This window comes from Zea mays, chromosome 1 (genome assembly GCF_902167145.1).
Source record: "Zea mays cultivar B73 chromosome 1, Zm-B73-REFERENCE-NAM-5.0, whole genome shotgun sequence".
NCBI lineage: Eukaryota > Viridiplantae > Streptophyta > Magnoliopsida > Poales > Poaceae > Zea > Zea mays.
The window spans coordinates 140,953,423-140,966,548 of NC_050096.1; positions in this window are offsets into that span (position 1 = coordinate 140,953,423).

The window sequence follows — 13,126 nt, forward strand, 5'->3', positions numbered from 1 at the left end:
AGAGATTTGAGCACGTGTTGTGAGAGGTAACTTTGTTGTGTTGCCTCTTGTGCTCTTCTCTCGACTTGTGTGCGTGTGTTACTGCAATTTTGTCTCTTGTGTGTGTTTCTTCTCCCCCTTACTCCGGTGTTTGAATGAGATCAATTGTGTATGGTGTGAGAGACTCCAGCTTGTGGAGATTCCTCACAAAGGGAAAAACTGGATATAAGGAAGAAAACAGTGGTACTCAAGTTTGATTTTTAGATCACTTGGGAGGGGTTGAGTGCAACCCATGACCGAAGGAGGTCACCACAACGTGGAGTAGGCATTGGCCAAACCACGGTATAAAATCACCATGTCACTTGTGCATTTCTTTATTGTGATTGTTTTCTTCCATAGAGTTCTCACATATTCACTTGTGTTATTGTTCCTAATTTGATACATACCTTATAGGAACAATCAAGTGAAGAGTTCTCTTCTTCTCTCTACCTCTATTCATCTCAACTTGGCTTTGGTTCTACTAACACTTATTATAAACCAAGTTTGTCTTGTTTAGAGTTGATTTTTGCAGGCTCACCTATTCACCCCCCTCTAGGTGCTCTCATGTGTAAATATGTTAATTAGAACCAAAACCTAAGGAGTAAGTAAATAACTTCATAAAACTACCAAGTGGGTGGATCCGATTTTAAAAGGGAATGAATTTCAACAGTAATAAAGATTGGGAGAAATGGGTTAAAAGAAATAGGAAAAATCTGATTTTTCTAAGTCCATTTCTTCACCTCTCTTCAAACACTGACCTGTTCATCTGAAGATAATCTTCAAATCGAATTGCTCCAATTACAAAAGTTGTAGATAATTACGTGGGGCACCTCTTGTAAAAAGTTGACAAACTTTTGAAGTCATTTGACATGTTTTGACATGGTTAGACTTTGGTTTTCCTCTGTTTTTCGCAGTACTGACAAACCAAAGTTAGAAGGTCATTAACTTCTAAACCGACCCTCTAATTAGCTGAAGTGTTGTATAGAAGTTGTAGTCGGTAGAGTGGAGAGCAATTTATCTACAGTGACCGATGCTTGGGGAGCCCTCCTTCCTTGTCATGTGCCGTTTGAAACCCGGCGGATTGCACTCGCCACGTGTTGTGCGCGCGGACGCGTGGACGCCGAGCCCTAGAGCGCACAGCGCCTTGTCCCCGCACGTGGACGTGCTAGCAGCCGTGTCTGCTCCATTTGCGCTGAGCACGCCAACGCCTTTGCTTTCACCTTCTCTCGCCTTGCGCCTTCTTGCTCATCTTCACTCTTCTCTTCTCCACCACTCCGACGCCGCACCGCCATGGGTGCCGGTGGATAGCTCTTGTGGCCAAACTTCCTACATCATCCTCTGTCTGAGTCGAGCCCCACACCCAGCTCTGTCATCGCGTGACGAAGCCCTAGAGCCCCCACCCAAGCCCGAAGGACGCCAGAGCCCCGTCATCGACATCGTCGTGCTTCGGTTCATGCCAACGCTCGTGGACAAAGCACCCCCGTCCGTCACTGTTGAATCGAGGACATCGTCGGATTCGTCATCAACCCCCATGCCTCCTCGCCCAGCTTTCCTCTACCGTCGGTAAGCCCCGAGCCGAACGCCATCGTTCTCTCCCTCCCTCTGTTTGTAAACCAGAAGAAGGGCATCAGGTAAGAATAGAGGAGAAGGGAAGGGGTTTTTGGTGTCATAGACTCAAACGAATAGTATCCGAGGGCCTAAAAGCAAGAACATGTGTTTGGTTAAAACCCAAGGACTAACATTGTTGGGGGCCTTCGTTTTCCGAAGGTCCTCAAAAACATGATTTAACAATGTTTTCCAAGTGTAACATATGAGCAGGTACCTTCGGACTCGGGCTAAAACCATACACAATGTGAAAAGCATGGTTGAGACGAAGGCTGATGTGGCTCCGAAGCTACATGCAGGGGAGCTTCGGCTCGATGGCAGAAAGAGGAACCGACTTAAAGGGGAAAAGGCTATCTAGTCCCTGTTGGATTGTCCATAAGTCAATAGTAAATATAGAGGGCATGAATGTAATTTTACATAGGCTGCGACCTGTGCCTATAAATAGATGAACAGTACCCCTGTACTGTTCACGCTGACTCGTATTCATTTTATGCGTCCAGCTTGGACTTTTACCTTCTGTCAAGCTGAAGGTACAAATGTAATTCAATATTGTTTCTGTTTATCCATGTTAATAAGAAGAAGATATATTAATAATGTCATATGATTATTCATGTTGTCTCTTATATCTTATATGCTTCTTCTTTTTTTAACATATTCTGCGATGATGAAGGTATGTCCTTCATGACCTTCGTCTGAAGATCATTATATCCTAAAGGAAATAATGTTTCGAAGGATGAAGGACTTTTAACCATTAACATTTGTGTTGCCTTGTTCTTAACTCATAGCATTTGAGAACAAGTCTGCAACATTGGCGCCCACCTTCGGTGTACTCACTTCCACAACCTTCGGCAAAGCACTGACCTTCGTCATGCCGCCGAAGAAGATAACAGCGCCAGGGGCTGGTGCACTGCAGCCACTGGACACAAACCAGGAGACTCTCTCTCTCTCTCTCTAAGAGGCTCGAAGCCAGAAGAGAAAGGCCATCAGTCCAACATTCCAGGAGGAGGAGTTGGACCAGGAAATCAGGGACATGGAAATCATCCATCAACAAGTGCAAAGGAAGAAGGAGAAGATGGCTCGGCTAGCCAATCTTCAAAGGAAGATCAATGAAGCTACTGAGGAAGTGCGTCAGCTTGCTCAAGATGACCAAGACTGAAGGCCCCAACACAGGGAGCTTCGTCAAGAGGGCTTGTTCAACGAAGATGGTTGGTATGATGATTTTAATCATGATACCTTTACTTTTGATGATGCTTCTCCCTTGGCAGCAGAATTGCAGGCTATCCCATGGCCACAATCCTACAAGCCACCCCAGCTACCCATGTACGGTGGGCACTCGGACCCAAAACAATTTCTGATGAGCTATGAGGCAACAATATCCTCATACGGAGGCAATGCAGCTGTCATGGCTAAGTCCTTCGTCATGGCAGTCCGGAACGTGGCCCAGACATGGTATTCTTCCCTTCGGCCAGGGACAATCACATCGTGGCAAAAGCTTAAGGACATGCTGGTGACCAGTTTCCAAGGCTTTCAGACGAAGCCAGTCACAGCCCAGGCCCTCTTCCAGTGCACGCAAGACCATGAGGAATACCTTCAGGCGTATGTTCGAAGGTTCTTGCGAATAAGGGCACCAGCGCCCATAGTGCCCAATGAAATTGTCATTGAGGCCATGATTAAGGGTCTTCGGCTAGGACCTATGGCTCAATACTTCGCAAGGAAGCCCCCACAAACACTGGAGAAGCTGCTTCAGAAGATGGATGTGTACATCCAGGCTGACAACGACTTCCGCCAAAGAAGGGAAGAAGCTTACAGGTTCTCGGAGATGACCAGGGGCTTCGGAGGAAGAATCCACCCGAGGCATGTCAGGTCAATCCACAGCTCTAGTCAGAATGACGACAAAGGAAGCTAGCTTCAGAGGCCACAATACACCTCACAATCTTCGGGGCAACAGCAAAGCTCTTTTAGGCCACCAGCTCCAAGGGGCAGAGGTGCCAGGGGCTTCGGAGGAAGATATGGGGATCATCCCAGGAAGATCTATTGCTTATTCTGTGGTGAGGACAAGGGCCATACTACAAGAATGTGCCAAATCACCATTCTGAAGCAAAAGGAGATCGCAGAAGCCGAAGCTCGGCAGAATCAGCCGAATCAGGTCTTGCACACTACTTCGTGCCATTCTCCTTACATACCGGAATATGTGGGCAATCATCCTGCAGCTTCTGTTGCTTCGGCTAGCCATTCACAGGCTTCCTGGCCATAGCTCCCACCCCCACCACCACTACAACCGACCCATTCCCGAAGCCAGCAGCCAGAAGGGCGCTAGCACTCTCAACAACAACGTGAATTCGGGGAGGAATCCGAAGCTCACACATTCAACAGTACTGTGCCAGAATCAAAGCACATTTATTGAGCGATATCCTACCTCTAAAATACTTTTATGTTCTATGTCATTTTGTTTTTAATAAGGAACAAGCAATGTAAATCTAGTTTTAAGTTCTTGTAATGATTTTGCTTCTATCGAGATGGAATATATCTTCTTCACAGACTTACGAAGCTCAAAAATCGCCGAAGCTCAAAAACCGTTCCTAAGGGAATGCAGAGCTAAAAATTGCCGAAGCTACGAAAAAGTCGTTCCTAAGGGAGCGCAGCGTAAGTTTTGTCGAAGCTACAAAAAAAGTCGTTCCTGATTTTGCTTCTATCGAGATGGAATATATCTTCTTCACAAACTTACGAAGCTCAAAATCGCTGAAGCTCAAAAACCGTTCCTAAGGGAATGCAGAGCTAAAAATTGCCGAAGCTACGAAAAAGTCGTTCCTAAGGGAGCGCAGCGTAAGTTTTGCCGAAGCTACAAAAAAAAGTCATTCCTAAGGGAGCAAAGTGTAAGTTTTCTGCTCAAAAGTCATTCCAAAGGGAATGCAGAGCCAAATACCGCCGAAATATAAGGCGAAGAAGTTCAAAAGTCGTTCCTAAGGGGATGCAGAACTTATACCGCCGAAATAGAAGGCGAAGAAGTTCAAAAGACATTCCTAAGGGGATGCAGAACTTACACCATAAAATAAGCGGTGAAGCCGAAAAATAAACGGCAAAGAGATTCCAGTTGTTCCTAAGGGAATGCAGAGATTGTGTGTTCCAGAGTGGGAGTGTGAGTATGTGTATTTGGCATCATTATCATTTTGCATCATATCATCACATCATTTCGCATAGCATCACATCATACATCAAATTGCATCAATGACACAAGAGTGGAATACGGAGCCGATTTTCAGAAAATATTGTCAAAGTTACATGAAGTAAGCTTCGAATTACAGCTTCGTCAGCCTGCACACAAGAGGGATCTCTCTTTCCGAAGCATGGATTTCTTTATTTTTATGGACCACGGATTTTCTTTCTTTACGAAGCATGAAAAGAAGGGAAGGTGTTTTTTCGCCGAAGGCTCAAAAACGGTATGTATGTAAGTTTCAAGCATCGTAAAGAAATAAATTATAATAATTTACATATTCGATCCAAAGTTACATACATCAAATATTACAGCTTCGTTACAATAAAAGCACAATGGCCATTTTAGTGTCCCTTACATTGACCACTTAAAAATGTTTTTACAATAAGTCCTAGTCTTCTTTTAGGATTTTCTCCGCAACTTCATTTAGCAGTTTATTGACGACTTCGTCAACAATAGATTCAGCCATATTAATGATCTCCAGCGCTTCCTTCGTCTCTGGATCGGCTAGGGGATCGAACGGTTCCGGTGGAGGGGATAATTCAGCTGAAGTGGGAAAAATTAATTAGTCCAAAGCCACAAAAACAAAATGCCGAAGCTGAATATCAAAAGATATTACCTATATGTTTTTCTCGCTCTGCAGCTTCTTCAGCTTGTCTCGCTTCTATCTGGGTGTCATGGGTGTCTTTTTCACTCTTCTTTATAATTTCATGAGCCATCTCTCGGCCGCGTTCACCCAAACATCATTATAGAATTTTCCGCCCATCAAGGTTGCTTCAGCTGAAGGATCCTTCGTGTCATCTGCAGAGAAGGCAGCTTCAGCTTGGGCCAGGGTCTTGATGTGATCACATCCCGCCTTCTCCAAAATAGGTGAAATCCCCCGTGCACCGGAAAATGCACAGATATCCCCGCGATCACTTAAAATTTCTTCGAAGCTCTCGGCCTCCCCACTTATCCATTCAATAACGCCTTCGAGATCGCCTCGTATGAAGTTTTCTTCGGTAGAGTAGGCACCCACGTTGACGAAACTGGTTTTTATCTTCTTCACACAGTCCAAGGATTTTTCAAAGCATCTTTCCTTAGATGTTCGAAGTTCTTCAACATTTTTCTATAAATAACTTTTCCAATATTCGCTGATGTCTCGGTTAGCTTCTGCGAGTGCGCATTTTTCTTTAGCTTCTGCTAGCTGTCTCCGAAGGTCTTCAATTTCAGTTTTTTGGGCTTCGGCCTGGGCTTTGAAGCTAGCTTCATCTTCTTTGACTTTGTTAACCATAGAGAATAAGATTTTGTCTTTTTCGAGACCTTCGTTTCTCAGTTCAATTACCTCTGAACGAAGGTTGTTCAGGGCCATTGTATAGCCTTCATCCTCTATATTTTTTTGTGCCCTAAGGGCATTACTAAGAATCAAGCCCTTCAAGTGGAGGAAAGAATAAGTATGACAAATAATATACCTTATTTTTCAAATTAAGAGTTAGTTTTTATACCTTTATGCTATTGTATGCTAGGCTGTCAGCAAGTTCGTTCTTCGATAAAATCAAAAGACCGTCTTCCAACTTCGGGAATCCGATGCTTTTACCTATCTCCCGGCAAACGGATATTTCTTTGTTATCCGGGAGACAGTACAAAAAATCTTCTTCACCACTGCCATTGAACACTAACGCCCCCTTCAGATATTTCAACTTTTAGGCATAGTGTTGCGCTTCTAACATCTCTTCTTGGGATAGTACCTTTCCCGAAGCATGACGAATAATGTAGTCAATACTTTTGTTCGACGCTTCGGGACCAGGAGCTTCGATTTTCTCAGTTACAATCCGCTCTGTTGATTTTTCCTTAGGGTCAGCACGCTCCATCTCGGTAGGCACTGAGGGCCTAGCTTCGGTTTCTGTTTGAATTGTTACAACTTTGATTTCTGCCTGCTTAGAATGAGCTTCAAGTTGCATTTTGGCAGCTTCAGCAACTTTCCTTGTAGGAGCAGGACTCAAGGTTTTTGTTGTTTCTAACACAACATCCAGCACATTTGCCATCCTTCTCCTCTTAGGAGTTACGGTAGACCCCTTTTGTACCTTCGGTACAGTTACCTCTGTTGGAGGGCTCAAAATCTCTGGCATATTTATTATTTCTTTAATTTCTGGACCTTCAGCCTTACCAACCTTCATTTCAACTACCCCGACTGTAAGCACCTTCGGCATTGCAGCCGGCTCTTCAGTGCTCTACGCAGTCGGAACATTTTCTTTTGTTTTGGCAGTTGAAGAGGCCCCTTCGCCAAATTCAGGTATCACGGCCGGTTTGATGTAACGCGGCCGGTGAGTCAGAACCTTCATCTTCTTGCCCTTCGGCCCAGCTGTGATGGCCGAAGCGGCAACCTTTCCAGAACTAGCAATCTTTATTTTTACCTCTTGCCCTCGCAGCGGGTAGCAATAGTCAGGGTATACGAAGCCAATAGCATCGAATACCCTGTTCAACCTTTTCTTATTTCGACCCCCGAAGGTTGCGGACAAGGCGTTGTCCTCGGTTTTGGAATACGCTCCAAGTAGGGCTAGACGAAATGCTCGTGGCTCGTTGGCTCGCTCGGTTCATTGTCAGCTCGGCTCGGATCGGATCGGCTCGTTTGAATTTTTTCACGAGCTGAGCTGACATCCTAGCTTGGTTTGTTAACGAGCCAGCTCGGTTCGTTAACGAGCCAGATCGCGAGCTAAACGAGCTACCACATTCCAGCAAAACGAAACTATATGCATATCATTTACAGAATAATATGAACATGTTATATATATATATATATATATATATATATATATATATATATATATATGTGTGTGTGTGTAAGGTGTCTATGGCCTATGAGTTAAACTAATGATTAATGAACTATGTCTATGTGTTAATTTGGTCTATGCAAATATAATTGTGGGTTAAAGTGATGAACATGTATGTGAATTGTGAATTGATGAGTGATGAATTGTGCTAATTTGGTGTTACATTGACGTGGTTTGTGAAACTATGAGTATAATTACTATTTTTTATTGTTAAATTAGTTTAACATTAACGAAAAAATAATTATTATGTACATATTTTTTTCCTGCTTTGACTCACGAGCTAAACGAGCTAGCTCGAGCTCGTAAATGAGTCGAGCCGACCTGACTCTGTGACTCGTTAACTTAACGAGCCGAGCCAAGCTGGCTCGTTACCTTAACGAGCTAGCTCGAACTCGGACGAACCGAGCCGAGCTGGCTCGTTATCCACCCCTAGCTCCAAGTAACTCGCCGCTAGTAGCTTCAATGCACTTCAGCCAGTCATCATTTGGTTCATCAAATTTATCCCCAAATTTGAAGGTATGCTTCAGTCGAACCAAATCACCTTCGCTAGAATTAGTGATGGTCTCCTTCGGCATTTCCCAGCTTTCCACAAGTGGCCATACCCTGAAGGCTATATGTTCCTGAATTAAATCTCTTTGCCAGTGAAGGAGCAAACAGTGCTGAAGGCCTTCTAACATGCTTCGACGACGTCATCAATTTCGACCTTCGGCCTTCAGAGGCCGAAGCGGGACCAGATGGGGCGCATGATGATTTCTTTTATGTCCTCCCTTGTCTTCAGATCATTTTTCACATAAAACCACTCTTCCATCCAAGCCTCAGGCCATCTCTTCCGAAATGTCGGCACTGGGTGGCTTGCGTTGGGGCGAGCAATGAATCCATAACAACCGAAGTTGTTGTGGTACTGTTCTTTACCAATGGCCTTCGTCTCATATAAAAGTTCGTGCATACTGCAGAAGCACTTTGCGCTTGGCTCTAGCCCTTGACTCCTTACTGCCCAAACAAAAATCCCCATCCTTATTATGGCTTTGGGGGTGATCTGATGGAGGAAGATCTGGTAGGTTTTCAACACTTCAACTACGAATTTGCTCAATGGGAACCGAAGTCCAGCCTTGAAAAAGCTTCAAAAAATTACAACTTCATTTTCCTCAGGGGTAGGTACGGTGTTGTCTCCACCAATTCTCACGATAGATATATCTCGAAAGTACCTTCCTCTCATGTTGTCAAGATGACTCTGTTTAATTGTTGATTTTCCAAAGATTGTATGGCTTGGCCGCCAGGGCCGATCTTCAGAATCTTTGCCTCCACTTTTCACATTATAGTTGTCGTTGTCACCAGTATCTTCAGATAAACCTTCCAGTATCTCTTTAGTAATCTTCTCTGTGTTGGTCTTTGCCATTGATTCAACAAATCCAGCAATATAAGGATTCATAGCCTTCTTCTCCTCAAACAACTTCATCTCTTCAGTCTGTTTCGTCTCCGCAACAACCTTCTTTTCCTGGGACATCTTTTCACCAGACATGAAAAAATGCGTCTTTTAAACCGAAGCTCAGAGAACTTGAAAATCTAGCGAGCGCTAGTGAGTAGGAGCTAAAAGATTGAGAAAATAATACAAATGGCATAAACAGTGTATCAAATGCAGCTGGTGTGAGTCCATATTTATACGCTCAGTGCGCTGTAAATTGGAGGGCCCCGTCTGTCATTGATAATTGCTATTCTAGCAAAGGGAAGGTGTTTTTTCGGACCTTCGGCTTAAGGCCTTCGTCCATGTCCCAGTTTGAATTCGTTATTTTAACAAATTAATACTGCGAGGGGCTACTGTTGGGGGCCTTCGTTTTCCGAAGGTCCTCAAAAACATGATTTAACAATGTTTTCCAAGTGTAACATATGAGCAGGTACCTTCAGACTCGGGCTAAAACCATACACGATGTGAAAAAGCATGGTTGAGACGAAGGCTAATGTGGCTCCGAAGCTACATGCAGGGGAGCTTCGGCTCGATGGTAGAAAGAGGAACCGACTTAAAGGGGAAAAGGCTATCTAGTCCCCGTTATTTATACGCTCAGTGCGCTGTAAATTAGAGGGCCCCGTCTGTCATTGATAATTGCTATTCTAGCAAAGGGAGGTATTTTTTCGGACCTTCGGCTTAAGGCCTTCGTCCATGTCGTAGTTTGAATTCGTTATTTTAACAAATTAATACTGTGAGGGGCTACTGTTGGGGGCCTTCATTTTCCGAAGGTCCTCAAAAACATGATTTAACAATATTTTCCAAGTGTAACATATGAGCAGGTACCTTCGGACTCGGGCTAAAACCATACACGATGTGAAAAGCATGGTTGAGACGAAGGCTGATGTGGCTCCGAAGCTACATGCAGGGGAGCTTCGGCTCGATGGTAGAAAGAGGAACCGACTTAAAGGGGAAAAGGCTATCTAGTCCCCTTTGGATTGTCCATAAGTCAATAGTAAATATAGAGGGTATGAATGTAATTTTACACAGGCTGCGACCTGTGCCTATAAATAGATGAACAGTACCCCTGTACTGTTCACGCTGACTCGTATTCATTTTGTGTGTCACGCTTGGACTTTTACCTTCTATCAAGCCGAAGGTACAAATGTAATTCAATATTGTTTCTGTTTATCCATGTTAATAAGAAGAAGATATAATAATAATGTCATATGATTATTCATGTTGTCTCTTATATCTTATATGCTTCTTCTTTTATTAACATATTCTGCGATGATGAAGGTATGTCCTTCATGACCTTCGTCTGAATATCATTATATCCTAAAGGAAATAATGTTTCGAAGGACGAAGGATTTTTAACCATTAACATTTGTGTTGTCTTGTTCTTAACTCATAGCATTTGAGAACAAGTCGAGAACAAGTCCGCAACAAACATACAAAGTGGTTTTTCCTTTTTCTTTTCTTTCGATTTAAACCGCAGAAAACCTTTGGAAATTTATAACTCGAGTTTTAGACCACAAAAATTCTGAAGCAAATTTTGGGGTACTATTCTAGAATGGATCTACAGTTTTAAAATATTGCATGTCAAGTTTCTGGTATTTTTATATAGGTTTTTATTGTAAACAAAGAAACCGAGCTCCTTTCAAAAAATCATCTTATTTAGAATAATGGTCACAAAAATATGTTTCCACTGTGGTTAGGTTCCTCGTAGGATTTCCTCTGTGTGATAAATATATTGTAAGTATGTTCTGTGGATGCAATGATTTTTGTAATAGAAAAATGAAATAGGTCGATTTCCTTAGAAATTAAGAAATAAATAGGGAATGTTGTGAGTTTGGTGTGAAACTTTTTGTGAGCAAACCTTCAGAAATTTATAACTCGAGTTTTAGAGCACAAAAATTCTGAAACAAATTTTGGGGCACTATTCTAGAACGGATCTACAGTTTTAAAATATTGCATGTCAAGTTTCTGGTATTTTTATAGAGGATTTTAATGTAAACAAAGAAACTGAGCTCCTTTCAAAAAATCATCTTATTTAGAATAATGGTTAGAAAATTATGTTTCCACTATGGTTAAGGTCCTCATAGGATTTCTTATCTATGATAAATATATTGTGAGTATGTTCTGTGGATGCAATGATTTTTGTAATAAAAAAATGAAAAAGGTTGATTTCTTAGAAATTAAGAAATAAATAGGGAATGCTTTGAGTTTGGTGTGAAACTTTTTGTGAGCATTTCTTATGTGTTTTATCACCTCATAATCGAATACGAGCTACTATTTTGATGTGTTGATTATGAGAGGCTCGTGCTTGCCTCGTCAGAGCAGGGAAAAGTTAGTGAAATCGAGGTATGAGCGATTCATTCACCTTCTAGCTCAAAGATCAAGTGGTGTTTTGATAGAGGAGCGGTTGAGTGGTTTGAATCCACCTCAATGTGGATTAGGGGTGACCGGTAAGTCACCTAGACCACTGTGAATATCTTGTCTCTAATGCATTGATTAATTGTCTCAAAGTTATTTCTTGCATTTACTTTGTGCAATCTTCCTTTCTTAGCATCACTTGATTGCTTGTTCACCCTATGTTGCAAACCTAGTTTAGCTCAACATAGGCTAGAAGATTTAATCCTATTGTGCTTCTAATTAAATTTGTCTAGTGTCTTTGATTTTTAATTAAAACCATCTATTCACCTCTCCTTTAGCCGATGTCCTTGCTCCTACAAAGGGTCATGTTGTGCACAAGTAGGTCCAAAGCGCCTCTGGATAGGTACGGTGCAAGGTCAGATGTGCAGATCTAGTCAAATTGACATGGCTACAACTCTAAGATGTAGAGATTTTAATTAGCTTTCGAAAAAGTTCAAGGTCATAAAAATCGAAGTTCAAAGCTAAAAGTTATGTCCAAAGTACGAGAAGGGTCGTGTTGTGCACATGTAGGTTTGGTGCACCAACGATGCGCCGCTAGACTAGTTCGGTGCGACACTAGATAGTAGAGGCTCCACTTGCTAGGCCATGTGGAAGGCACTAGAATGTTTGATGCACTACAAGTGGTGCACAAGACTGATTCAGTACGTAAGCAAACTACAATTGCTTTTTGGCAACAAATTTTTGGGGCTTTAGGGGTATAAATTTCACCCCAATCAGCCTATGGGGAGCTGAGAAATATAATGTATGTGTCGAGACACCAATCCATAGCTCAAGACACCTAAGACCTTAATAGAATCACTCGTTAATTACCGTAGATGCTTTGTGAAGTGCTTAGATTAGTTAGACACTAATCCATAACTCAAGACACTTAAGTCCTTAATAGAATCACTTCCTCTAGGTTTGTTCCAAGTTGACAGAGTGATGTTAGAATATCCACAAACCCATCGGCTCTTGCGTGATTCGTTGTAATTGTATCGAGTGGTGTGAGAGTCTTGCGAGATCACACCAAACCTTGTTCGTGTTGTGGCTGTCACTAGGGCTGAGCAAAAAAACTTGTAACTCAAAATCCGAACCCAGAATACCCGAACCCAAAATACCCGGAATCCGAATCTTGTTCGAGAATTTCAGGTGGCAACTTGTAAAAGACGAACTTATTTCGGGTAATTAAGGTATTGCAATCGGGTACCCAAAATTCCCGAACTTTCATGTGTCATGCACTCATGCCATTGTTAATTATCAACTTGTGCATATATAATTATGGGTAAATGTGTATGAACTTGTGATTGTAGATTGCATTTATTTTTTTACATGCATGTATATCATTGTTTAAACTGTATTTTTGTACTAATTTGGTAGGTTGCATGCTTTTTATGAAGCTGACACCAGTTCGGGTAGTTTGGGAATACCCGAACCCGAAATTCCGAGAACCCGAATTTTCGGGTAACGTAAAACCCGCTATAATTTCGGGTAACGTTTCTCAAAACCCGAAATTTAAATTACCTGGCCCAAAATTTTCGGATAACCCGAACGCTCACCCCTGGCTACCATCGTGTACCGAGGGAACGAGACATGCAGCGTTTCGATCGAAAGCTCTATAGTGAAGAC